Source organism: Delphinapterus leucas, chromosome 1 (assembly GCF_059928025.1).
Source record: "Delphinapterus leucas isolate spDelLeu-1000000601 "Yukka" chromosome 1, BTC_Dleu_Yukka2, whole genome shotgun sequence".
NCBI classification, from domain to species: Eukaryota; Metazoa; Chordata; class Mammalia; order Artiodactyla; family Monodontidae; genus Delphinapterus; species Delphinapterus leucas.
Genome location: NC_143129.1, coordinates 152679134 through 152706623, shown reverse-complemented (window position 1 = coordinate 152706623; position 27490 = coordinate 152679134). Strand labels below are relative to the sequence as shown.

At 36.4% G+C, this 27490-nt stretch overlaps 1 protein-coding gene across 2 annotated transcripts in view; it reads left to right on the top strand.

The window, feature by feature from the left end:
• Positions 1-27490, top strand: part of MAST2 (microtubule associated serine/threonine kinase 2) — a 203645-nt gene that overhangs the window by 55453 nt on the left and 120702 nt on the right. The gene's annotated exons all lie outside the window — the stretch shown is intronic.

The window sequence follows — 27490 nt, the reverse complement described above, 5'->3', positions numbered from 1 at the left end:
ATCAATTAGAAGAGAATTGACGTCTTAACATTATTGAGTCTTGTGATCTATGAACACAGTATTTCCATTTATATAAATCTTCTTTGTTTCTGGGTAATGTTTTGCAGTTTTTGGTGTACAGGCCTTGTGCATCTCTTGTCAGATTTAGCCCTAAGTTTTTCGTATTTTTTGATGCTATTGTAAAATGTAATTGCTTTACAATTTTCGGTTTCTGATTGCTTGTTGTCAATGTATAGAAATACAATGGATTTCTCAATATTGATCATGTATCCTACAACCTTGTTAAACTCACTTTTCAGTTATAGTAGCTTTTTTTGTTCATTATGTTAGATTCTTTTGTGTAGATGATCATGTCATCTGTGAATAAAGATAGTTTTATTTTTTATCCTTTCCAAGTTAGATGCAGATCCCATTTATTTATTTTTTCTTTGCTTTATTGCAATGGCTAGAAGTGCCAGTGCAGTGTTGAATAGAAGTGATAAGCAGGCATTATTGCCTTGTTTCTTAGGAGGAAAGCTTTCAGTCTTTCACTGTTAAGTACAGTGCTAACTTTAGGTTTGTTGTAGATGCTCTCTATCAAGTTGAGGAAGTTCCCTTCTTTTCCCAGCTTGCTGAGAGTTTTAACAGGAATGGATGATGTATTTTGTCAAATGCTTTTTATGCATGTGTTGAGATGATAAGGTTTTTCTTTTTTAGTGTGGTAATCTGGAGAGTTATATTGATATTTTTCATTGGTTGACTTTTAAATGTTAAGCCAACCTTGCATTCCTGGCATAAACCCCACTTGGTCACAATGTATTGTCTTTTTAATATATTGCTGGATATGATTTGCTAAATTATTACATTTATTTTCATAAGGGATATATATGGTCTGTAGTTTTCTTTTCTTGTAATGTCTTTTGCCTGGTTTTGGAGTCAAGATAATGCTGATATTATAGAATGTGTTGGTAAGTAGTCCCTCCTTTTCAATATTTGGAAAGAGTTTTTGTAGAATTTGTTTTTTTAAATGCTTGGTAGAATTTAGTAGTGAAGCCACCTGGATCTGTACTTTTATTTGTAGGAATATTTTTAAACTAAAAGTTCAGTTGCTTTACTAGATATAGGGATATGTATATTCATACTTTCTGTATTTCTTTTTTTTTTTTGGCCATGCCATGCGTCCTGTGGAATCTTAGTTTCCCAACCAGGCATTGAACCCGTGCCCCCTGCATTGGAAGTGCAGAGTCTTAACCACTGGGCCACCAGGGAAGTCCCAATACTTTCTATATTTCTTGAGGGACGTCCCAATACTTTCTATATTTCTTGAGGGAGATTTGGTATTTTATGTCCTTTAAGCAGTTTATCCATTTCATCTAAATTGTATAATTTATTGATATCAAATTATAAATCTCTCATCCTGATCTTGGTAATTTTTTCCTTCATTTTTCTCTAATCAGTCTGATTAGTGATTTATTCATTTTCTCAAGATCTAGCTTTTGTTTAACTGATTTCTCTTATTATTGAATTTATGTATGTATGTATGTATGTATGTCTATACGTATGTTTTCTACTCTATGCTCTCATCTTTATTAATTTTTTTCTCTGCTTACTCTGGATTTTATTTACTCTTTCTAGTTTCTTGAGGTGGAAGCTGAGGTCATTTCTTTTCTAATATAGGTGATTAGTGGTAAACATTTCTCTCTATACTAAAGCTTTAGCTATATCCTACACATCTTTTTGATGTGTGTTTTTTTATTTTCACTCAGTTCAAATTACTTTCTAGTTTTCTTTTTAATTTCTTTGAATGATGAGTTAGTCATGGGTATGTTATTTAGTTTTCAAATATTAGAGATTTTTGCATATCTCTTTTGTTATTATTTTCTAGGTTATTTCCATTGTTTTCAGTCACATATATGACTTAAGTCTTAAAATTTATTGACTCATGTTTTATAGTGTTGAATATGGTCTACCTTGGTAAATGTTTGATGCGCACTTGAAAAGAATGTGTGTTCTGCCACTGTTGTGTTAGTGCTCTACAAATGTCATTTAAGTCACATTGGTTGATAGTGTTGTTCAGGGTTTTTTTGGTCCTTACTGATTTTTTGTCTGCTTGCTATATCAGTTGTTAAAGAGGGTTTTGGAATCTCAAGAGGGGCTGGAGGTCAATGCATATGCTGTCTGTTATGTTTTTATTTTTTAAATCATTGATTTTCTAGCTTTGATTTTACACTAACTTAATTACTTTGGGCAGCTTTCACAGGGAAAATCATTTTAATTTTAAGTCATCTAGGCCTTTAAGGCAAGGGAGATATATATATTTTAGGAATTAGATTTTAGTGATAGGATTTCTAGTTTCTATAAAAGTTTTGAATTATTTATGTCAGTGTTTGGATGGAAAGGAATCCTTTGTCTTGTGGCATGTCTGTTGGAATGTGAGTATGTATAGACTTTTAGTTTTATCCTTTAAAAAATAACAGGGAAAACAGAACTTCTAAAAGCAGAATACAAAGGAATACAGAAGTGATTTTCTGCTTTTGAAAATTGAAGGAAAGTTTTCTGTTTTGATTGTGTAAAATTTACATTGTAGTAAGCAAAAGACATAAAAATGATGTTAATTGATTTTCCGCTCTGTGATTGCTTATAACTTTTGCCTAGATTTTTTTTTTTTTTTGCGGTACGTGGGCCTCTCACTGTTGTGGCCTCTCCCGTTGCGGAGCACAGGCTCCGGACGCGCAGGCTCAGCGGCCATGGCTCACGGGCCCAGCTGCTCCGCGGCATGTGGGATCTTCCTGGACCGGGGCATGAACCCGTGTCCCCTGCATCAGCAGGCGGACTCTCAACCACTGCGCCACCAGGGAAGCCCCAGATTTTTTAAAATGACAGTAATTTTTGCAGTTTCAGCCCACTTTTTCCCCCCCATTTGACCTCTTAATTTTCAGACCCACATGAAATAAATTACCTGCACTGAGGGACTGAGACTGCTTCTGGCAAACACAATTAATGGACTGTTTTTCAAAAGGGGCACAAAACTCCAAACAGAAAGGTCCCTAAGATGTATGGGCATCTTGGGAACAAAATAAAGTGCATTTATAGGATACAGTAAAATGAAAATGTAGAAATCAAGCAAGTTTCAGCTGGTTTATTTAACTTTTTATTTTGAAATAATGACAGTGATTTCCTATAAGGTTTGAGTGGAGAATCTTAACTGTAAACCCATGCATATTGTACAACAGGGGATATCAGTAAAATCATTCTTTTTACCTTGAGGAGCATATTTTTCCTGTATAAAAAGGCCTATTTTGAAGAAATTTTATTTGACTGAGTTTCCATTTAAGCAGCAAATTAAAAAGAATTCTTTGTTGAGGACCTATCATGAACCGAACAGATTCCAGGTTCTGTGTTTTGTGTTGCATGCAGTGCTGCATGCCTGGTGGAGAAAGGTCTCCTCTGAGACTACCTTCAGGACTTGCGTTTTACAACAAGAGTTAATTTTCTTGTTGGGCTTACCTTGGCTTGTTTACCATATAAAGCTCCTTATAGCTTTCCACATTGGGTTAATCATAAGATATTTTACTCACATTCGGATAAATGAAAGGATGATATTTGTTGAGAACATGCATGGATGCAACCTATTCTGAGAATTTATATATTTAATTTTATTTATTTCTGCAGATGTCCTAGTTTCTACCTAGTCATTGCCAAATGGTCTTTTTAACACCAAATTAATGTATAGTAGAGAAGTTGATGAAAATGTTCTATTCATCCTTCCTAGGACAGGAAACCTTCCTTCATTGTTCTATTTAGTTAAAGCTGCATGTTCTAGCAGAAACGTGAATTTAAGTTCCTAGTATACAGTTTCTGAGCAGGTTATATCCCCTTCTTGGGTCCTAATTTATCCAGGAATAAAATAAGGGATTTGGATTATATTATGACGACTGTTTATAAACCAACTTTATTTGAAGCAGGATTCAATATGAACTGTTAGGGTAATTTTTCTTAGCAGTCCTTATGTCTAAGCCCTTCCATTCCTGGCCACTGTATTTACTAACCTCCCAATTATTCCTCCCCTTTTATGTTAGATACTATCGTCAGGCATAAGTCTTCCTACTCCTCCCAACTCCTACAGTTATCCACAGCGACCGTGTGGATCCTTCCACAGGGAAGGATCCTGGCATCACAGTTACTTAAATTAACTTCATCATCATCATCATTTATAGTCCACTTATGTACCCTTTTCAGGACTATACTCTGTGCCTTGGAATACCTACTAACGTCATAATGCTGGATAACCTCCTCACCATGACCTGATAGATTTTCAGTTCCCTCATTTAATTATTCTTAGAGTATAACAGTTCTTAGGCTTATCAGCATCTCTATTAGATCATTCTAATTTCTTCCTGTCCTTTAATCTTTTAGCTTAGATTCTGTGGTCCATTAACTCTTTAGCTCTTCCGTCAGTGTCGTAAATCTTTTGCCCCATTTTTTGTCAATCCATCTGGTAAATTCATCTGGTAAAACGTTTGCCTTTGTGTTACTGTAGTTTACTGAAGAAAGCCACACATGGAGCAGATTGGTAGCTGGCCCTATAAAATTATGATGAATAATGTCTGTCAGTCAGTTCTCAACATTGCTTGCCAGTCCTTTTTCTTTAACTCATCTTCTTGTTCTCTACATTATCTCTTTCAGATTCTCTTTGCTTTTCTCAAATTTCCAGTCTCTTTGCTGATTTCTTTCTTATTTCACAGAGAAAACAGCTATAATTTGGAAACTTTGTTAGCTTCTTTACCACTAAGATTAACAGATATTTTGTTACCTATACTTGCTTTTTCTTCTGTTACAATGGAAGAAATATTCCTCCTCCTATTTCTGTAAATGCCCTGAATCCTGTCCATTCCTTTTGAAGAATAAATTCTTTGAAGAGATTTGGCTGTGAAGGATAGAAAAGAGTTAAGTGGAAGGTGGAAGAGTTGTCAAGATCTGCCATCTTTATTTCCTCATTTCCTGCTCACTTACAGAAGCACTCTGTGAGAGGGCTTCTGCTCCTCTCACCTGTCTACCCCTGAAACTCTTACAGAGGATACCAATGACTTCCAAGTCAGTAAATTCAGGGGTTTTCTTTAGAGATGGGTCTCTTGGCAGCATTTGTTACTGTTCAGCCCTCCCTAAACACCCTTTTCCTGGCTTCTTTGATAGCATTAGCAGTCTTGATTTTCCTCCCATCTCCCTGGTTACTCTTCTTCAGTCTCCTACAATTTAATCAGCATTTGTAAATATTATTTTGGTATTAAAAATGGAAGTTTATTAGATTAGAGAGAAGAATGCAAAATTGGTATGAATTTTAAGAACAAAACATGAGACTTTAAAGAAGCCAGGTTATGGCAGGAAATTTTGGGCAGGGTGCATTCTACACTGTCATTAGAAATATTGAAAAAGTTTAAGAAGCATTGGTATATGTTGTTTAAGTTATTCAACTGTCCGATAAGGTGTATGATTGTATTCCTGTTTAACCACAAAGAATATGAGATAGAGAAGAAGGAGGATGGTATGTATTCAGGAAGCAGTGAATTGTTCTTTCTCATTGGAAGGCTAAGGTTACAGCAAGGTAGTGGTGGAGATGAAATCTATTGTTCCTATATTATAGCGTGCCTTGAATGCCAAGGGAAGGAGTTTGTTACTTAATTTTTTGGTTAGTGAGGACTGGTTAAAGATTTTTAAGCTATGCATACTTTAGGTAACGGCCAAGATCTGACAATCCTATAAGGTTTGTTTCAGTGACCAGATGGCACTTGGCACTGGAAGCCTTTTTTGTAGATTTCCCAGTGTAATGAATTGAGGCCTCTTTGTCATAATTCCCACGTTGTATCATAATTACTTGTTTATTTGGCTTCCCCATTGGACTTGAGCTCTTCTAGAATGGAATTATTAGTTTATGGGTAATGTTAATCTTGGTAATCTTTCCCTACTGCCCATCTCAATGCTTGGCATAATAAATGGTTCCTGAATAAGTAAATGAATGAAGAGTTTGAATTTTGAATGTCTGGCCTGAACAGTTTATCAGAATACACCATTTCTATTTCTACAGGGATAGATAGATTAGAGGCTCACGCCTACTTCCTCTCTGCTGATGTATGTGTTTTAGTTAATAAAATCTATTTTGATAGAGGCTCTGTAGCTTTAACATCCTGTGACTCTGTAGATACTCATACAGTAGATAACACACCCTATGCAAATCAGCTGTCTGTTCAGGTCTTGTGTTTGTTTTCCCCATAGACATAATCCGTCCATTAGTTGTTTAAAGCAGCAGATGGAAGGAGTCCATGGAGATGTGGATTTATTAGCTCTCACAATGAAAGACCACACTGGTTGTGCTAAAGATTAGAAGGTTTTTGCTGAATGAAAGAGAGATGGATCCTGGTTTGTGTGCAGTTTTCAGCAGTGTGGCTAGCTTTTGTGGCTAGAGTCAGTTGTAAGAAGACCAGAAAAAGATTTTGTAAATAGACCTTCCTTCAAGCCCCAGACTGTTTGGTGCAGCTGCCATAATTATAGGAGGGGCAGCCTTTTCTCCTTGTTAGGTGCAGACTGAATCTGTCCTATAGTTATTGCTATATTTACTCCTTAGAGAGTACAACAGCCTGATTCAGGGTGCTTTATACATAACTTTATTTGTCAAATTAGGAAATTTGGATTAATATCTTCTGAAATTCTTTGGAGAGTGAATAATTTGTGCATGTCCTATAGTTTGAAGAACAGTGATTGTGAATTGGTAGATAATGTATTTAACCCTCTTCCTAAGAATATAGTGCTGCCTTTGCTAACAGTTCTTTTGTGACTTACTAGAAAAATCACTAACATGCCTTGGTTTTCTTTCCCCTGTGTTTACTAGGATTCTGGCAATTACTATAAAATTGGAAAGTTTGAAACATTGCTTATGGGATGTTTAAGTGACAAAATCGCATCATGAGAGCTAACCTTTCACGCTCTCTCTCTCTCTCTCTCTCTATATATATATGTATATGTTATAAATATATAAATTAAGAGTCTAGAAGCATCTGTAAACTTGGCTGAAGTCTTGCTTTGAAAATGACAACCAGTGACCAAAGAAACGATTCTGAGATTATTAAAGTCTGGGTAAAACTAGACTTTTTCATGCTGTGCCCTTTTAGAAGTCTGATAGAATGGGGAGCTTTTCCTGTGACAGTACTATCAGCAATGAATAGATGAATGAATTCGTCCATGCTCAGAACTTACCAAACGTGTACAAGCTCCCTCCAAGACATAAAAGAACAGGGAAGCCGACCTTAGCAATGACCTAAGCTCCTGAAGAAAGAGGCTTTCGTGACTGTCCAAGAAGTGAAGACCAGCGTATCTAGAGATAAAGAAACAAAAGAGCCTGTCACAGTATTGAAAGAATCTGACATTTGCTTTGTCTATACAAAGGATGAAAGGAATTTTGCCGACTTAGTCAAAACAATAACTGGTTTTATATCAGCCTAAGCTTAAAATATAGCGCCAGAATAATGTGTTTTTCTTTGTATTTCTGAAGAATTATCTTTTTAAAAAATGTATGTGACGTGGTTTTGTTTTTGGAAAGGAAAACGTGACATGGATTTTATAAGCTTAGTAGCTGTAGGTGGAGACTCTCTTGTTTTGTTTGCCAAACCTTTTTAATAAGCAGTGAAGTCAGGATGTTAAAGATTGGAATTTTTTCCCGGGATCTTTGTCCTTTTCTTGGTACTTCAGATATTTTCAACCAAAGGGGTATGTATGCAAGAGAAAAACAAATATGAAAAATTTCCCCCTTTTTTGATGGTGATTCAGATGAGATCTATCTGGACTGCTGTGAAGAAAGACGTGGCTCTGGTGTGAGACAGTGATTGTGTACTCACGCTGGACTGAGAGAGAGCTGGTTTAGTGGAACAGTAGGCACAGCATGGAGAGCGGGCTTGATTGTTTGCCTCTTTACCCAGCGATATGCAAGTAGGCACTAGTGGTTGACTAACTGGAGAGTGGCTTTTTTTGGTCTGCTGTCTATTATGGATGATTCCAGTATTCTACAAAGGAGAGGGTTACAGGTGAGTAACAGAAAGCCTTTTTACTGATCTCCTTCCTCTTGCTGCCTATTGAAAATGTACTGAACAGATAGCTTAAATTTTATTTAATTCATTTAAGGCAGGGTATAATGGTACTAAGTTCCTCTATATTATGTATAGTTATAATTAGAGAAATCATCTAAGACCTTTCTACTTTGATAGAAAAAACGTGCTGCTTGGGTTTACTTATATTATATTGAGTGGAGAAATTAAATCAGACCTATGCAGGATGCACACCTAATTTTGGACACCAGACATTATTGCTGACAGATTGTTTACAGTAAACATATTCTGTTCCTGACCACTGTGCCTGTCTCCCAACCATCCCTCCCTTAATTAATTCACATATATGTGTGACCCTACACATAGTTTTATGAACTTTTCTAAATTATCACTTTGCATACATACATACAATATAGCCATATGTGATGGCCATGTATCTGACACCTGTTTTGGAAGCCTTCTCCTCCTTAAGTCTTGGATAATTTGGTACATGAAGAGGTAAGTAAAATATAACAATGAGGGGGAAATAGACTGGTAGACAACCTTCAACTGAGTTTTAATGAGTACCTTTAGCACTAAAAGAGTACATACTACAACTCTTTTAAATTTGATAATTAATTTTTTTATGCTTTGTAAAGTAGATCATCCTGACTTAGTCTTATTAATAAAGAACAAACCAGCTTCATTTAGTTCATCATCGAACGTTTTAAAGGATTCACATAGTAAAGATTTCAGTATAAAACGCTGAGCTAATCAGTCAACCTGTGAAGTTCTTGTCATGAAATATAGCTATTTCTCTTGTTTTTATTTTGTTTGTTTGACATTTGTAAAGCACTTTTTGACAAAGCACCTAGGGTCTTTTTAATCATCCTGAATTAACGTTGTTTTGGTTTCTTTAAAGTGCTCAGAGAGAAAATGTATAGGATTGGTAAAATTTAAACAAATGATATTTGTAGCTCTTCTTATTTGTGCTTCTAGTTAATGGCATCGAAAACATTCAGAGCCTACTGGGAGCACCCACTGCATCTTCAGCAGTTGTCTAGGATGACCGGGCTTTCAAAGTCAAAGCCTTATTTTAATTTCTTCTGTTAGTACAATTGGTTCCATGAGATCTGTCATTTGATTTCCTGGGAGTATTTTGTGAAATTGTTATAAAGTACTCAGAAGACCTCTGATAAATAGTGTTGTGTGTTCAAGTAGCTGTTAATAGAAAATGGCCGGCTCTGTAAGCACATTTAATTGCATTGCCTATTTATCTCTTTATTTCTCTTTAGTTTCCAGGATTCAGAAAGGGAATTCTATTTGTTGAATGGGAAATATATTTAGTTATTGTGCCTGTTTTGTGCTAAATCAATTAAATATTTTCTCCCTAGTGACTGAGTCAGTCTCTAGTATCTACTACCCTGTTTACTGATGCCCCTTCCTTTCAAGTCTTTGTTTCTATCTAGCAGGAGTTCCAAATTGCCAGATTACATAGCACTGGAAAGTGTTTTCATACAGCCTCTTTTTTACACCCCATTTTTTTTTTTACTTTCAAGTTTATTCTCCAGAAGGCTGCATTGGAACATGCTGAAATAGAAGTAATGCTTGAAAAGCAGAAGTTTAGATTATTTGTTTTAAACAGGTAAATTGTTAACATAAAACTTTGAAAGTTGGTTTTAGATTTGTGTACATAAACACAAAAGCTAAAGTGTACCCAGTGGTACAGATAATCTACTGGGTTACCTCAGATTAGAAGATGAAAATCCAAATGAATATCTGGGCCTTACTAATAGCTTTTTGGTGAATAAGTTAGACTTCCTAAAAGTTTTCCAGAAAATCAGCCGAGATACACCCTACTTTGATCACCCAGCTTTCTTTGCTAGGTTTCCTGGGAGGTATCAGTATAGTAAATAGTGCATTCATTGTGTGCCTGTTTTGTTTCCTATATTGTTAGACTATACATTATCTCAGTCAATCATTATGACGTTGATGACAAGTAGGTGTTATCTGCATTTTCAGGTATATCCATAGGTTGGATGGGTTTCAGAGTTGGGTAATCTAGAATCTTTTGCTCAGCTTCTCAGCTTCTCTGCTTCTCTCTTCTTTTTCAAACTGGCTTCCTACTTATTAGAAAAAGATCTGTAGTGGTTTCAACCTGCACATTCACACACTACAGCATCCCTGGGTCCTTTTAGACCTCTGGGAGATTCTGTGAGCATGTTTCCTTAAAACTGGAGGAGTCTCCATCCTGTGTAGGGATTGACGACATCATTTTACTTGAAGAGCAGTTGAGGTTTGGGTCCTCCATATGGTAAAAATTGGCTCTCATCCTACTGCTACTTTTGGAGCATCTGCAGTGTGAGATATTTGAGACTGCAGTCCTTTGTGAATGGAAGAAGGTGCTTTTATATTTGCCCTATTTCCCAGTCAACTTTATGGGAGATTATTTTAACTTTGAAGGGTCACCTGACCACCATAAACAAACTCTTATTATCAACTCTCTTAGCGCCATCATTTCTACATTAAGTAAGTATTTGCCTATAAGGCAGACAAAGTAATTGGTCTTCATTGTATAGAGAGCCCAGATTCTGAACTGAGGATATGCTCTGCTGATAAAATTATTGCCTTCAGGCAAAAACTGTGCAATGTTTCTTCTCTGCTTTTCTGCCTTTTATGTTGAAAAGTGAAAGTGCTTAAAAGTGCCATCATTCAGGGGTACTTAATTATTATTTTGGAGAACATATGACAGCACAGTGCCTACTGGGAAGTACTGTTAACAAAGCATTCTTGGGATTTTTTTTTTAATTTTGAAAATTATGACTATCCTAATAAATTATGATCACCGTACAAAATGCAATTCAGGTTAGATTTTAGTCCTTAAAAACAAAATCTTGGGGACTTCCCTGGTGGTCCATTGGTTAAGACTCTGTGCTCCCAATGCAGGGTCAGGGAACTAGATCACGCATGCTGCACGTCGCGGCCAAAATAAATAAATAAAACAGAAAATTAAAAAAAAAAAGGAATGTGTATATAATATTTATTGAAAACAAACTTCAAGAACCAGCTAGATTTCAAACATTCTTTTTGAAAGTTATTTCATTTTTAAAAAGATAACGACATATGTATAAGCATGTGACCTAATGATTTCCTCCTGATGCTCTAAATTTCATTTTTGTTTGTTTGTTTGTTTTTGTTTTTTAATTTTTAGCCACACCCCGAGGCATGTGGGATCTTAGTTCCCTGACCAGGGATAGGACCCGCGCCTCCTGCATTGGAAGGCAGAATCTGAACCATTGGACCGCCAGGGAAGTCCCTGTTATTCTTTTTGTGGGAAGTTTGATAAAATAAGAAAAATTGCAATTTGTACTCTTCAGTTCTTAGCACCACTGAATATTTTCTTCTTCTCTCTTTTTTTTAAACATCTTTATTGGAGTATAATTGTTTTACAGTGTTAGTTTCTGCTGTATAACAAAGTGAATCAGCTATATGTATACATATATCCCCATATCCTCTCCCTCTTGCATCTCCCTCCCACCCTCCCTATCCCACCCCTCTAGGTGGACACAAAGCACCAAGCTGATGAATATTTTCTTCATGTCAGTAAATTAAATGGCTTTAAAAATTGAGTGATTTGTCTGTATACTTCCTATTTTTCCTCTGTGCTCTATAGTGTACTCCTGTGTTACAGCCAAACCACATTTTTTTGGATTATTTTTTCCATATTCATTTATCTTCTCCAGAAGTTTCCCATTCTTGAATGTTGTTCTCTCCTTTCTTTACCTGTCAACCTCTGGTCATCATCCCCATGTAGCAACTAATGTCATCATGGATAATTTCAACATCTTTGCAGAAAAGGATAATCGAAGCAGCTTCAGATCTTTAGAGTTCTCTTTGCTCTTTTTTAACAGCATATTTTCCGTAAGCAGTGCATATTTTTATAGGTGGAGTTGTTTCACCTAGAAATCTTACGATATTCTAAAATTACAACCCCTTATCATCTCTGAATTAAATTCTTGTATTCTCCTGTGTGAAGATCACAATTTGGAGGACTGTGAAACACTTCCTGTAGATGTGTTTTATTTAACTACTTTTGGAGATTTTAAGAAAAATTGACCAATACAGGCCTCACCAATCCTTTCTCATTTTATATTTTGTAGCTTCATACATTTACTGTATTTTATCATTTCTAAGGCTCTCATCTTTTTACTTTTTAACAGCTCTGAAGTTATAGTATGTTACTTTTGATGGTGTGTTATACTTTAACTGGCAGTGGTTATTTTGTTTTGCTTACAATTTTTTTTCTAATACCTAAAATAATGACATCCCTTGAAATTAGTAGTTTTTTCAGATTTGATGAAATATATTACCTTACTGGCCTCTGAAAATATTTGAATTTGCAATATATATGTCTCAACTAAAGACCTCTGTCTTTCTTAGCTTTCCTCCTTTACTTTTTCTAATGTCTTGAAGATCTCTTCCCTTGATTCTTTGCTTTTCTTTTAATAAGTTGGTCTACTAGTTTGATGTGTTTCCTTTCTATATCATTTGAGATCTGTTTTGTTAGTTTTTCTAAGACCAACTATCCCAACCATTCCAATGTAGGTTTGCTTTTGGGGTATCTGTTGCAAATGGCTATCAGTAAGTTACCACTACCCCCACCCCCCACCCCCCACCCCCCAGCCCCGGGCAAACTGGTGAATTTGTCTATTTACATTTGTTGTGAACTGTTTCTGCCATATTATTTCTTACATTCAATGTCCTGCATTTCCATGCCTTACAACTCCTTTTCTTCTTTGCCATTTAAAAATATTGATAGAGTTTTTTGGCTTGTGTTCTTATTTGATTTTTCCAACTCTACTGGTGAATTAGAACAAATTCAGATTTTAATCCCCCTCCTGAACAACACAAGGACTCCTTCCTTCTCATCACCCCCTCCAAACATACATGCTATTTTTGTCCAGTATTTTTAAAAATTCCACAAGTTGGATATTTCTGTTGTTATTTTATACAGTCAGTACTTAACTGAGATTTATGTATCTTTGCTAGTTTTCTTGGTCAATATTCATTTTTGGGTCTTAGACTTTCCTCCTGGGATCATTTTTCTTCTTCCTAAAGTATGTCATTTAACATTAGTATAGTTATGTTAGTAGTAAATACTTATATTTATTTAAATGTCTGTTTTAAATACTTTTGACCTTGAAAGATGGTTTGTATAGGTACACAATTTTGTGTTGATAGTCATTTTCTCTCAGACTTGCACATATTATTCAGCTATCTTTTGGTTTCCATCATTGCTATTGAGAAATATATTGATACTCTAATTGTCATTCCATTGAAGGTTATGGATCTTATTTTCTGTCTCTTAAGATTTATTTTTGTCTTTGGTGTTTTTCTTTCTTTTTTAAAAAAATTAATTATTTATTTTGGCTGCATTGGGTCTTCGTTGCTGCGCGTGGGCTTTCTCTAGTTGCGTCAAGCAGGGGCTACTCTTTGTTGCGGTGCGCAGGCTTCTCATTGTGGTGGCTTCTCTTGTTGTGGAGCACAGGCTCTAGGTGCCCGGGCTTCAGTAGCTGTGGCACACAGGCTCAGTAGTTGTGGCGCACAGGCTTAGTTGCTCTGCAGCATGTGGGATCTTCCCAGACCAGGGCTCGGACCTGTGTCCCCTGCATTGGCAGATGGACTCTTAACTACTGTGCCACCAGGGAAGTCCCTGGTGTTTTTCAATATTATTATCATTTACCTGGTCTAGATTTTTAAAAAATTAATCCTACTTGGGGTACATTTTGCTTCCTATATATTGTGTATTCATTTCTATTATCAGTTTTGGGAATTTCTTAGCCATTATCTCTTCAGATATTGTTAACATCTGCATTTACTTTTTGCCTTCTGGGACTCGAATTGGGCATATGTTGAACACAAGTGCTAGACAGAGAAGAGTATATACTCTATATTCCATGTAAAGAAAATGACAAAACGGCAAAACTGACCTATAAAGTTTAGAAATCAAGAAGATGGTTTTCCTGGGGAGTGTAGGTAGTGACTGGAAGAAGGGACATGAGGATGCTTCTGGATTGATGGTAATAATTCATTTTTTAAAAATCTGGCTGTTGGTTACACTAGTGTGTTCAGTTTGTGAAAATTTGAGTTGTATGCTTATGTGAATTTTTCTGTATTTATAGTGTATTTCAATAAGAGTAAAAAAGTATTTGTTGTCTTCTTTCATCCAGTTGGTCACCGAAGTATAGGATGGTATTTTCATCAGCAGTGGATTCTGAGTGGCCCCTAGAGTGTTGTTCTCTACTCCTGCTCTCACCTCAAACAGTGTTATTTATGTTAGGCACACTATATGGGTTTAATTACAAGTTCTGTAAAGAGATATCTAGTCTTTCAGTTGTGGAGAATGCCCCCACCTCCCAACCCCTGCCTTGCTTTTGTATGTTAGTTGAGAAGTTGTCTCCAAAACCCAACCCTCTATCCACTTCCAGTGGAGTGGAAGATTGAGTTATGTTTCTTAAAGGCTGTTAATTTCCTTTTCTGGGAAGAGTGCAGCTACTCAGTGGAAGAGGAATGAATGAATGAATGAATGAATAAATAAATAAATATAAGTGAGAATTCAAATAGAAAATGTGGTGAGGGAGACTCAGTTTGGGAGCTGTCTCAGGCAGAGATAGTTTTAACCCACAGTCATCTCCATGCTGGTGGCTATTGATATAAAGGACAAACACAAGCCTTGTGACTCTTGGCTTGCATATTTACTTGTGGGGGTAGTGGTTGTTGCCTTTAGACACTTGGCCTTTGTCGTTTCTTTGGAAATATTTTATGGGTTTAGTCATTGTGAATAATGAGTAATGCATATAGATAGTGATTCCTCATGTGAAGAGCACCATCTTATTTTGTATGTAATACCTTTAGAAGTTTGTTTTGTGGACAAGTGAAAGGGAGTGAGGGGTTGTTTCTCTAGAATTTAGTATGTACAGCTTTCTTTGCAGCTTCAGAATATAGTTCAAGAAAAGAGAGATATATCATTTTCGGCAGACAGTGTCAAAATATGTCAACTTGAGGGATCCAACACGGTAATAAAAATTTTAGAGACTCTGAACAATATATCCTTGAGTTTTGGGAGCAGAGTCAGCAATTCATCCATTAGCGTTTAAACCTTGTTGGAGATGGGTCAGATTAGAAAAATGCAACTTATTATTATTAATGATAATCCAAACTGTCAAGTCCTAAGCTTCTTTGGGGGGGGTGGTTAAAGACCGTATTTTGTTTTTAGAGCAATTTTAGGTTTACAGCAAATTTGAGAGGAAGGTCAGATATTTCTCATATACTCCTTGCCCTGCACATGCATAGCCTCCCCCATTATCAGTATCATTCACCAGAACGGTACTTTTTTTTAACCAAGGATGAACCTACATTGACACATCATAATCACCCAAAGGCCTTAGTTTACTTTAGGATTCACTCTTGGTGTTATATATTCTGTGGGTTGGGACAAATGTATAATGACATATCCATAATTATAATATCATACACAGTATTTTCACTGCTCTAAAAATCCTCTGTGGTCTGCCAGTTCATCTCCCCGTGCCCCCACCCCTGGCCCACTGATCATTTTACTGTGTCCATAGTTTTACCTTTTCTAGAACATCATATAGTTGTAATCATACAGTATGTAGTCTTTTCAGATTGGTTTCTTTCATTTAGTAATATGCATTTAATTTTCCTTCATGCCTTTTCATGGCTCAATAGCTCATTTCTTTTTAGTGCTGAATAATATTCCATTGTCTAGATATACCACAGTTTATTTATCTGTTTATCTACTGAAGGACACCTTGATTGTTTCCAAGTTTTAGCAATTATAAATAAAGCTGCTACAAACATCTGTGTGCAAGTTTTTGTGTGGACATGAGTTTTCAGCTCCTAGTGCAATTGCTGGGTCATAAAATAAGAGTATGTTTAGTTTCGTAAGGAGTTGCCAAACTGTCTTCCAAAGTGGCTGTACCATTTTGCATTCCCACCAGCAGTGAATAAGAGTTCCTTTTGCTCCATATCCTAACCAGCATTTGGTGTTGTAGTGTTCCAGATTTTGTCCATTCTTATAGGTGTGTAGTACTGTCTCATTATTTTGATTTGCATTTCCCTGATGACATATGATATGGAGCATCTTTTTTATGAAAACCTTAAGCTTTCAAATGTGTTTTCTTATTGTAGCCTTGGAATAACTTTTATGATATAGGCAAAATAGGTATTTTTATCTCAGGTGTGCAGATAAGAAAAATGAGATTTAGAAAGGCTTTTAATGACTGACCAGGATTTATGAGCAGAGTAAATAGTAGAACTGTGTTTAAATATTTTTTTGACTCGGAGCCCTGAGTTCTTTATGCCATGTAGAAATATCCTGTTAGGATCATCAGCCTCTTTTTACTGTTCTTCAAACTCATATGAGAATAACACATATCATCTGTGTCACAATTTATAGAATAAAATACTTTTGTATACATTATTTTATTTGACCTTTATAAGCACTATATCTGAGCTTTAGAGGTAGGTGAAATCCCAGGCCACAGAAGTTATATGTTATTGAGCCATAACATGAACCTAGTTTTCTTAACTTAAAATTTTGTGCTCTTTTCCATGTTTCTTAATATGAATGTATAATGTAAATATTTTGTCATTGGAACCTGTTCTCAGGGTGAGGACATCTGAATTTAATGGAACAAGAGGAGTGAAATACATTAGAGTTTCATAGGCGCACCATAGCTACATATACGTTGATTTCCCCTTGGTTCCTGACCTCAAGATACACTCACACTCAAGTGTAAATAAGTGGAGCTAAAACGCCATAATGCCCAGAGCAGTTGTAATGGTACATTTGCTACACAGGAAAGGGAGGTTTTTGTGCATCCCAGCAGAATGCTTGCTGCCAGAGCTGAGGAAAAGCTTGTATTCGGGAATAATGGTCCTTTTAAGGCCACTTAGTAAATGGTATAAAAGTGGATTTCCTTGGTAGGTAATGGTTTTGTTTTGTTTTGTTTGTTTGTTTGTTTCCCTCTCCTGAAAGCTTTAAAAAAATAAAACAAAACAAAAACAAACAGTGGAATAATAGCTACCATCCTGAAGACTGTCAGTAAATAATATAAGTGATAACAGAGTATATCCTTTCTCTAGTAAAGCCTCTTTTGCTGACCTAATTGCAGTTGACAGTTTTCATCAATATAACTCCAAATGAGCAAGACCCTATGTGAGCCTTATAATGATGATAGTGATAATAGTAAGTACCATTTACTTACGTTACTGATTCACTGATTTATTCATCAAACGTTCATTTGGTACTTACTAGGCCGGGTATTGTGCTGGGTGCTAGTAATGCCATTGTGAGCAAGAATGATCTCTCCTCCTCCAGCTAACAGTCAGTCTCAGAAAACAGACAATTAAGCAACTAATTGTAGTAAAGTGTTGGAATTAAATAGAGGTAGGCTGGGGAAACTGTGTATAGGGAAATCTCAGAGGAAATGAGGTTTAAGCTAAGGTCCAAGAATGTATAAAAAGAGCAAAGGAAAAGGCAGAGAGAACAATAGCTGTGAAACCCTGAGGGTGAGAGAGAGAGTATGCTGTGTCTAAAAGATCAAAACTCCAACAAGCCTGGAGAATTGTGCAAATGATGCTAGAGAGGAAGGCAGTAGCAGCTAGGCAGTGCCCTATAGGCTACAGGAAGGATTTTAGACTTTATCCATTAAGGGTTATTAAGGGTTTTTAAGAAGAGAAATCACCCAGTCAGTTCTGCATTTTAAAAAGATCTTTTTGACTGCATTATTTGTTTTGTTAAACTCATATATTACCACTTAGAAAATAGATACTTATTACATGATATTTATATTGATATAACATTAAGAATCAAGGGGAACAAAACTAAAGTGAGGTCGGTTAGGAGAATGTTACAGGATGATGCTGGCTTGGACTAGGAGACATAGCAGTGGAAGTAAAGTGAAATTGACTAAAGGTAGATATTTTGGAGGTAAAACTGGCAAGGCTTGATGAATAATTGGATGTGTAGTGTGAGAGAAAGTGAAGAATCAAGAATGACTCTGAGTTTGGTGGTACCATCACTGAAATGGAAAACAGAGAAGGAGCAAGTTTGCATAGAAAGATAAGTTGAGTTTTCAGACATATTAAGGACAAGGTAGTTGTATATAAAACTATATACAACTGTATAGTGGAGAGAGATCTGGGATGAAGATACAAATATTGGCATCATCTGTAAAATGTGTGTAGAGAGGAGTTTCCAGGGAGAGCTTTAAGGACAATCAGCATTTGAGCATCTAAGATGAAGGAAGTTGTTTAAGTAGTGATAAGAGGTAAAACAGGGGAGTGTGATTTGGTGGATAGAAAAGTCATTCGAAACAGAAGAATGAATAATACTGTCAGATGCTGCTGAGCAGTCAAGCCCAAAAACGAAAAGGTAGACTAAAAATGCAGCAAAGGTTCTTTACATAGAGACCATTGGTAACCTGGCAAGAATGGCTTAAATGGGGTGGTGAGGTCTCGGGATATCTGCAGTGTGTGAAGAAAATAGAAGGTGAGGCATTGGAGACAGTGAATGTAGACAACTCATTCAAGAAGTGTGACTGTGAAGGGAAAAAAGAATTGATAAGGCAGTGGTTGAAGAGGGGTATGTAGTAATTAAGGGAAATATTTTTCTTATCTCAAGGTGGGATAGACTTGAATGTGTTCAGAATGCTAATCAGAACATCGTGAGTTCAGAGATAACTAGTAGGTCAGAGAAGGTTGGATGGGACAGGCTTCACCTGATTTTGTAATGTACTGTCAGATATTACCATCCTACTTTCTAAGAGTAAGCGACAAGTCAGAGAATTTATGGTTATTTGCCTAAATGAATGCTCTTCTTACCTCAGCCAAATTTCCTGATTATGCAGCTTTCTTCCTCAGCCTGCTATGAATATTCTCTGGGAAAGGGAGGACTGGGAAATCATTGTTCCTTGGACTACCTTTATCTGATTGGAGACCAGTTCTTCTTCTCCTCCTTTCCTTAGGCCTGTCTGTATGGTACTGGAAAGCTTGGCACAGAATGTACTGATCTGGAACCCTGGGTATCCATCTTGCAAATGTAGGCTTTTGTGTAGGTGCAAGAAGTGGGTAAGGAATGCAGAAGGGATGGATTTCCATGGATGCATTTCCTTGTTTAAAGAGGATTCAGAGACGCATTTTATAGAATTTTTGTTTATGGTTATTGCCCCCAAATATAAATCCACCTCATGTTATCTATTTAAACTATTCAAGAAGCCAGAACTGTCATGTAGGTTCAAAGAATGATGTTCCCAGTGTTACATAGGTTGTTTCAGAAAATAGAAAAAGAGGACACACTTTCCTAGCACATTTTATGAGTATAGTATAACCATGAAGCCAAAACTGACAAGGACAATCTGAGAAGAAAAAGTACATAGGCCAATCTTATTTATTAACGTATAGGCAAAAAATCCTAAAGAAAAGCCTCCAGACCCCAGATGGTTTTATTAGTGAAATAACACCAATCTTACACAAACTCTTTTAGAAAATAGAGGAGGCAGGAACACTTCACAGCCAGTTTTAGGAGGCTGGCATAATTGTTATACCAGAATCTGACAAAGACATTATAATAAAAGAAAACTGGAGACCATTATCCCTTCTGAACATAGGTGTAAAAGTCATTAATAAAATATTAGCAAAGATAATCTAATGGTGTATTTGACAAAATTGGGTTTAACCCAGAAATGCAAGATTAGTCTAATACTAGAAAATCAATCACTGTAATTCACCACATTAACAGAATAGAGGAGAAAAACCATATGATTATTTCAGCATATTCAGAGAAAGTACTTGGCAAAATCAATACTCATTACTGATAAAAACTCTAAACAAATTAGGAATAGAAAGGAACTTTATCAATTTGATCAAAGTGGCCTATGAAAAATCTACAGCTAACATCATGTTTAGTAGTAAAATGTTGAACTCTTTCCCTCTACAATCAAATGAGAAACAAGGCAAGGATGTGTACCACAGACAATCCTAGAAAGTGGAAAGAAGTAAAACTATTTATAGAGAACATGATTGTTTATATAGAAAAATCCTAGGGAATGTACAAAACAGTCATTACAACTATAATAATGAATTTAAATTGTAATATATACAGTTAATGTATAAAAAATTGATTGCTTTCCCATACCAGAAGCAAGCAATTGGTAAGTGAAATAAAGATTTTATTTACAATAGCTTCAAAAATCATCTTAACTTTATATAATATTATACAACAACTATACTTCAATTAAAAAAAATCTTCTGGGCTTCCCTGGTGGCGCAGTGGTTGAGAGTCCACCTGCCGATGCAGGGGACACGGGTTTGTGCCCCGGTCCGGGAAGATCCCACATGCCGCAGAGCGGCTAGGCCCGTGAGCCATGGCCGCTGAGCCTGCGCGTCCGGATCCTGTGCTCCGCAACGGGAGAGGCCACAACAGTGAGAGGCCCGCGTACCGCAAAAAAAAAAAAAAAAATCTTCTTAGAGATAAACTTAGCAATAGAAGTACAAGATCTTTTTGCTGAAAACTATAAAACATTGCTTAGAGTAATTAAAGCAGGTCTAAGTTAGTGGAGAAATACTGTGTTCATGGATATAAAGACTCAATATTAGGCTGTCACTGCTTTCCAAATTGGTCTGTAATCCCAGCAGGCCTTTTTTGGGTAAAAGTGAATAATCTGTTTCTAAAATTCATATCGAAATGCAAAGAATCTAGAATATCCAAAGCAATATTGAAAAAGAACAAAGTTAAAGCACCCCATGATCTGACTTCAATACTTGATAAAAAGCTACATGATCAAGAAAGTGTGGTGCTGGCATAGGCTAGAAAAATAGATCAGTAGAGTGCAGTAGAGAGCCAGAAATAGCCCATTCTATTACAATTTGATTTTCAACAAAGGTGGCAAAGCAATCTGTTGAGGAAAAGATAGTGTTTTTAATACATGGTGCTGGAATAAGTGGATAGCATATGGGAAAAAAATGAGCCTTAACCCCATCTCACATATTACCCCAAAATTAATTCAGACGTGGATCATAAACATATGTGGACCTAAACATAAGGCTAAAACCATAAAGCATATGGAAATAAAATGTAGGAAAATATTTTTGTGTCCTTGGCATAGGCAGAGTTTTCTTAGACAAGATACTAAAAGCATTAACCATTAAAAAAAAATACTGGCAAATTGACCTTCGTTAAAGTAAAAACTTTTGTTCATCAAAAGATGCCACTTATGGGCTTCCCTGGTGGCACAGTGGTTGAGAGTCCACCTGCCGATGCAGGGGACACGGGTTCGTGCCCTGGTCCGGGAAGATCCCACATGCCGCGGAGTGGCTGGCCCCGTGAGCCATGGCTGATGAGCCTGCGCGTCCGGAGCCTGTGCTCCATAACGGGAGAGGCCACAACAGTTAGATGCCACTTATGGTGGGGGATGGTGGTGGTGTGATGAATTGGGAGATTGGGATTGACATATATGCACTAATATATATAAAATGGATAACTAATAAGAACCTGCTGTATAAAAAAATAAATAAAATTCTAAAATTAAAAAAAAAAGAGGACAGAAGCATATTATCTAGAGAAATAGAGGTCAATCAGCAGAAGAATTAAAAGAGAAGGGTTAAAAGTAGCCTCGTGGAACTGAAGGTTGAGGAGAGAGGATGAAAGGATTGTTCGCTATATTCGAAGTTGTTCTATAGTGTTTGTGTGGTTTTTTTTAACCAGATGCGTGTGTCATTTTGATAAAAATGAAGTCAACTTCTCTTGCCCCTGTTATTCTCTGCTTGAGCACTGAACCCAACTTGTAACTACTTTAGTTATGTGTGTGATGACTCAGTTACTGTCTTTCTTCCTGTTAGACTGTAAGCTCCATGAGGACAAGAAAAATTTGTCTTTTTCAAAAAAAAAAAAGAAAAAGACGCCACTTATGGGAATTCCCTTGTGATTCAGTGGTTAGGACTCCACGCTTCCACTGCAGGGGGCATGGGCTTGTTCCCTGGTCGGGGAACCAAGATCCCACAAACCGTGTGGCATGGCAAAAAAAAAAAGAAAAGAAGACACCACTTATAACTTCACTAGGCAAGCCACAGGCTGGGAGAAAATACTCATCAAAATATCTAATAAAGGACTTGCATCTAGAATATATGAAGAACGCTTACAACTCAATAATAAAAAGATAAATAGTCCAGTTATAAAAGGGGCAAAATATTTTAAGGTAATTCATACAAGAATATGTACTGATGGCTAATAAGCACATTACAAGATACTCAACATCATTATTCATCAGGAAAATGCAAATCCACAGTGAGATAGTGCTACACACTCACAAGAATGGCTGAAATTTAAAATACTGATATCATATCTTGGCATGAATGTAGAGCAATTCTTATATTATTAACGAGGGTAACCTGTATTAGCTAGAATGTGGAGCAATTGAAACTCTCATACATTGTTAATGGAAGTGTAACATGGTATAATCACTTTAGAAAAAGATCTGGTAGTTTCTTATAAAACTAAACATACATCTATCCTATAACCCAGCAATTACACTCTTATTTACTCAAGACAAATGAGACATAGGCCTATTAAAAAGACTTGTACAGGAATGTTAATAGCTCAAAACTGGATATAACTCAAATGTCCATTAGTAGGAGAAAGGATTAATAAACTGTGGTATGTTAATATGATTGGATATTGGTACTGTTATATACAACCACATGGATGAATTTCTGAAACACTATACTGAGTGAAAGAAGGGGTTATATAAAGAGGTTCATATTTGTATAATTCCATTGATACGAAGCTCTGGTGAAAAAAAATCTATGGTGAAAATATGGGAATAGTATTTGCTTGGGGCGAGGGAATAGTGGTTTGTTGGGGATTTACCAAGAAAGGACATGATGAAACTTTCTGAATTGATGGAAATACTCTGTATTTTGTTAGGGATTTAGGTTATCTGAGCATATACATTTATCATACTTATTCATTGGTACACCTAAGGTTTGTGCAGTTCAGCGTTTACCTTAAAAAAAAAAAAACCCAACATGAAAAAGTTGTAAACAAATACTGAATTCTATTTAATGATATACATACTGAAATGTGTACTGATGTCCACAGTCTACTTTGAGATGCATTAAAAAAAAAACCAAAAACAAAATAACAACAACAGAAAAAAAACAGGGACTTCCCTGGTGGTGCAGTGGTTAAGAATCCGCCTGCCACTGCAGGGGAAAACGGGTTTGAGCCCTGGTCTGGGAAGATCCCACATACCGCAGAACAGCTAAGCCTGTGCGCCACAACTACTGAGCCTGTGCTCTAGAGCCTGTGAACCACAACTACTGAAGGCTGTGCACCACAACTACGGAAGCCCGCCCACCCTAGAGCCCATGCTCCTCAGCAAGAAAAGCCATTGCAATGAGAAGCCCACGCACCACAACGAAGAGTAGACCCCGCTCGCTGCAACTAGAGAAAGCCCATGTACAGCAGTGAAGACCCAACGCAGCCAAAAAAAAAGACTCCTCACTCCCAATGCAGAGGGCCCGGGTTCGATCCCTGGTCGGGGAACTAGATCCTGCATGCATGCTGCAACTAAGAGTTCACATGCCGCAACTAAGAGTCTGCGTGCTGCAGCGAATATCCCACGTGCTGCAGCTAAGACCCAGCGCAGCCAAAATAAATAAATAAATAAATAAATATTTAAAAAAACCCAAATGGGTGGATAGATGGCTAAATATGTGACAAAGAAAATATCACAAAATGTTAACAGTTGTACAGTCTGGGTTGTGGGTGTGTATATGGATGTTCACTGTACAAATCTTTTAACTTTTCTGTTTCCTGTGTTTGAAAATTTTCATATTGTATTGGGAAGAAAATGGTGTTACTGGTGTAATGAAATACAACTCTTGATTTAGTTAAAAAATACACTATAATGGCAACAAGAAAATGTAAGCTATCTAGAAATAAATATAACAAAAGATTTGTATAATCTTTATGTGAAAATGTATCAAACTTTATTAAAACATATTAAAGAAGACCTAAATAAATAGATTTACCATGTTCTTATATAGCAGTTGTCTGTATTATAAATGTGTCAGTTATCCTCTAGATTGAGTGCAGTGTCAAGTTTTAATCTACAACTTGATCCTAAAATTTATATGGAAGAGCAGAGTCCCAAGAATAACTCCCATAATTTTGAGGACTAATAACAATGTGAGTGGACTTGCCTTACAAATATCAAGATTTATTGTCAAGCTATACCAATTAAACAGCGTGGTATAGGCACAGGGGCTGACAGCACAGTGGAATAGAATATAGTCAAGAAAGACACCCCTGTGTACATGGAAACTTAATATATGACAGAACTGACATTGCATATCATTTAATAAATGGCTTGGGATAATTGATCACTCCTATAGAAAAAAATATAATGGGATTCCTATCTCCCACCATATGCAAAAATAAGTTCCAGGTATATTCACAAACTTAGTGTGAAAAGTAAACCTATAATCTTTTAGAAGAAAATATAAGTAAATGTATTCATGTCTCTGTGTGTCAGGGATGTATTTCTTAATATTTATTTATTTATTTAGGCTGCTCTGGGTCTTAGTTGAGGCATGCGAGCTCTTAGTTGCGGCATGTGTGCGGGATCTAGTTCCCCGACCAGGGATCGAACCTGGGTTCTCTGCATTGGGAGCGAGGAGTCTTAGGGATGTATTTCTTATATGTAAAAATAGATAATATAAAGGAGAATAATAGATTTGATGATATAAAAATTAAATTCTTTGGTGGCTCCATTAAAAAAAAGTAAAAAGACTGAGAACATTTTCAGTGAATATAATCCACAAATAATTAGTATCCAGAATATATTAGGTAAATGCCTATACTCAATAAGAAAAAAGATAGAAAACCTAATAGAAGAATAGGCCAGGGATATACACTTGACCCTGCGTCTTGGCAGGCTCCCCAGCTGCAGATATGGAGGGCCAACTGTACTGTATGGTGCTGTTTTATCTAAGGGACTTGAACATCTGCAGGTATTAGTATCTGCCAGTTCTGAAACCAATCCCCTGCTGATACCGAGGGACGATTGTAAATAGGCAATTCACAGTTGAGGAAACTCTAATGGCCAATAAACATATAAAACACTGTTTAGCTTCACTAGTAATTATGGGAAATGGCAATTAAACCCATACTGTGATACGATCACAGCCATTAGATTGACAAAAATTAAACAGTCTAACAAATGCCAGGTATTGGCGAGTATGTGAAATCATTTGTTCAACAAATTTTTGAGCATCTACTACTTGCCAGTCACTGTTCTAAGTTGTTGAGGTACATTACTAAATAAAACAGACTAAGATCCCAGCACTCATGGAGCTTAGATTTTAGTGGGGAAAGACAGAAAATGAACAATAAACATTATAAACAAGTAAATTACGTAGTGCGTTAGAAGTGGTAAGTGTATGGAAAGTGTATTGGTTATAAAAGCAGAGTGGAGTAAGAGTGTGATGGGGTGGAAAATACGTTGTAATGTTATATAGAGCTATCAGCGTAGTAGGTTTCATTAAGAACTCAGGTGAAAATTGAGCCAAGAGATTTGAAAGCTGTAGGGGTTAGCCAAGGAAATATTTGGGGAAGAGGAGCATTCTAGGCAGAGTGCACAAATTAGCACAAGGCTTTAAGGCAGAAGAATACCGGATGTGTTTGACAAACAGTAAAGTCCAGTGTGGCTGGATCAAAATGTGCAAGTGTGCACGGGAGAGAGGAGGTCAGAGAGATACTGGGGAAGGGTGGTGGGTCACCCATTTAGGTATTGACTTTTATTCTTGAATGAAATGGGGAGCCATTCCAGGATTTTGAGTAGGAGTGTTATGATCTTACTGACCTTTAAAAGGATCACTCTGTTAAGAATAGACCATGTGGGTTAAGGATAGAAGCAGGAATGGGATACCAGTTGGAGACAGTTGTGAGGCTGGGGAGAGACCATGGTGGCTTAGATCGTAATAGCAAAACCCAAGAGATTCTGTAACTCATTTAGCAGTAAAACCTGACCTAATTTGAACTCTTCTGGTGACAAAACTGAACTGAGACTCTTCAGAGTTTTTATCACATTTATTGTGGCTGTCATACACTTTACTGGAGAAATCTTAATGGTTTTGATGTATTTTGTTGGTGACCTAGTCTTTGTTGAGGTTGTTATATATTATATATATATGTATGTGTGTATATATATTACTATTACTATATATATATATTACTATTACTTTAATTACCCACCCCCAATTCTGATTTCTAAAACATGACTAAATCCAAGGTTTTTGCTTAAGAGATTGTAAGCATGTAAGTCTTTGGAGATAGTGGAAAATGGTTGTATTCTGGCTGTATTTTAAATTTAAAGCCATTAAGAATTCCTGTTGGATGGGATGTGGGGTGTGTTAAAAACAAGAGTCCAGATGTCCAGGGTTTTGGTCTGATGAACAACAGGAAGAATAGAATTACCGTCATCTGAGATGGGGAAAGGCTATGGTTGGAGTCCGTTTTGGTGGAGAGAACACATTCAGTTTTGGACACTTTGGATTTGAAATGTTGAGAAGGCAATTGATTATAAGTGTCAGGAGTTTGGGAGACAGGTCTGGAAAGGAGAACTGTTAGGAAGTGTTGGAGGGGAAAGGTAAATTGGTACAGTCATTTTGGGAGCAATTTCTGATGCAGTTTCTGACTCAGTTCATGCCACATCTAAGTGTATACTTCCAAGAAACTTTTTATACATGTGCATGAGGAAGCAAGTACAGCATGTTTATAGGAGTATTGTTTTGATGGAGAAGAAAAACATGGAAAGAAAATTAAATTTCCATTTACTGGAGAATGGATAAATAAATACTATAAAAATCTATAGACTGGACTACTGTACTATAGATATATGAACTAAAGTGAAATATATTCACATGGGTGAATCTCTTAATTATAATGTAGATTGATGTCAGCAGATGAATATGTACAGTGTTTTAAGTATATAATTAAAAAATGTGTAAAACAATACTAATAATTTATGGATATATGTAATAAAAAATAAAGACACTTATGGAAAAGATAAACAGAAAATTAAGAATAGTTGTTAAGTGGAGACTAGTGGGAGGTGGGACTTGATAAATTTAGAAAGCAAGTCACAGGGGCCCATCTGCTATTGCAAGGGTTATTTCTCATGTCAGTGGTGTGTATAGTCATCTCTTTGTGATATTATTTTCTGTACTTATTTATTTGTCAAAAATATTTTATAATTAAAGAAAATATTCCATTTCATTCCTTTCATATCACTGACTCTAATGATATGAGTCCTTTACAATTCATCAGCCATTGATGGCTGGCCCGGTGA